This window comes from Poecilia reticulata, unplaced genomic scaffold (assembly GCF_000633615.1).
Source record: "Poecilia reticulata strain Guanapo unplaced genomic scaffold, Guppy_female_1.0+MT scaffold_256, whole genome shotgun sequence".
Taxonomy (NCBI): domain Eukaryota; kingdom Metazoa; phylum Chordata; class Actinopteri; order Cyprinodontiformes; family Poeciliidae; genus Poecilia; species Poecilia reticulata.
Window position 1 is genome coordinate 119,104 of NW_007615040.1, and position 1,339 is coordinate 120,442.

The 1,339-nt window shown below is 35.2% G+C and overlaps 1 long non-coding RNA gene across 1 annotated transcript in view; it reads left to right on the forward strand.

Moving 5' to 3' along the window:
* The window catches only part of LOC103460551 (uncharacterized), a 4,973-nt gene that overhangs the window by 680 nt on the left and 2,954 nt on the right, over positions 1–1,339 (forward strand). The gene's annotated exons all lie outside the window — the stretch shown is intronic.

Here is a 1,339-nt window from a genome sequence, read left to right on the forward strand (position 1 = left end):
CACACACACACACACACACACACACAGACCTCAGTCAGTACAGAACACAGCAGCTGTAAAACTCCAACTCTTGCTTCTTTCCACTTGTTTCCTGGGATAACAGTGTTGATTTTAAGAGTCTATTTTTCTTTCTAAAGAAAAATAAAATAATAAAAATATTRAATAATAAATTAAAATCAACACTGTCATCCCACTTCTTACACCACCGTCCTGCAGCTGGTCAGATGATCTGTGTCCAGATCCAGACTGAAAACTGAAGGTTATGGAGGTTTTGTGGTCAGGATCTGAACTTATGATTATACAAATCTCTTCAATTGTTCTAAGTCTCTTTTAAGCAAATTTTACACATAAAAAATAAGCTTTTTCCAATTAAGCTAATTTTATCAAAAGATTGGCTTTCAGGTCTATTTTACACGTTATGCGTTTCCAGTTTATACTATTACTTTGTTTAACTCAGATTTTTGAAGGTGCTATACAAACACAATTATATTTAGTTTTATTTAATTTATAAAAGTGTTCATTTATCAGTTACTCGGTATTTAAGTAGCCATTTTATAAAATATTTTTCCAAAAAACAGAGTTATTTTTTGGATGGATGTTTTTTACCTGGGTAAAAATATGCAGAAGTTTCTTCAGTACAATGTTCCTGGATACTCTGTCCTCCTCTGAAATAAGCTTTGAGCTGAATTTACTGGTTGACACTAATCTCACATTGTGGTCCTGCTGCATCAGAAGTTTTGCTCATGTTTTCTCTCCAATGCATTTGAAATCATAAGTTATGTCGGAGTAGCTGTGGCTCTWTGAGTAGCGTAGAAGGTTGTTGGTTTATTTACAGCTTAAATAAACCTACAACAAATAAACCAAGTTAAACTGAGTGTTTGGTCAAAATGACTGGAAAGTGCTTTGTAARTTCAAGTTTCTTTTATGGATCCATCAAGATCCAACATATTTTATGATCATTTTAGGATTTTATTTTTWAAAAACTGGACATTTTTCATTGTTTCTTCTGTAAAGTTTCCTGCATACAGTCAAYAACTCCAGCACACAAACAACGTGTCCAGACTGTATTTGTGTGCTGCTCCATGTTCTGGATGTTTTCCTGCTCCAGCATAACTGAGTCAACATCCAGAGGTTGATTTGGATCAGCAGAACCAGGGGAAACATTTTGATGTTTGGATTTAAGTTGGTGAGCTGGTGAACAGTGTGTCTGAAAATGCTCTGAATATGACAGAGAGGAAAGGAAGTGCTGTATTTATTTACCGTCTAAACGTTTCCCATAACCCTCGACATTGTTTCCCCAGTGGGATTAAGAAACGACCATTCCCAGGATCATGTTCAC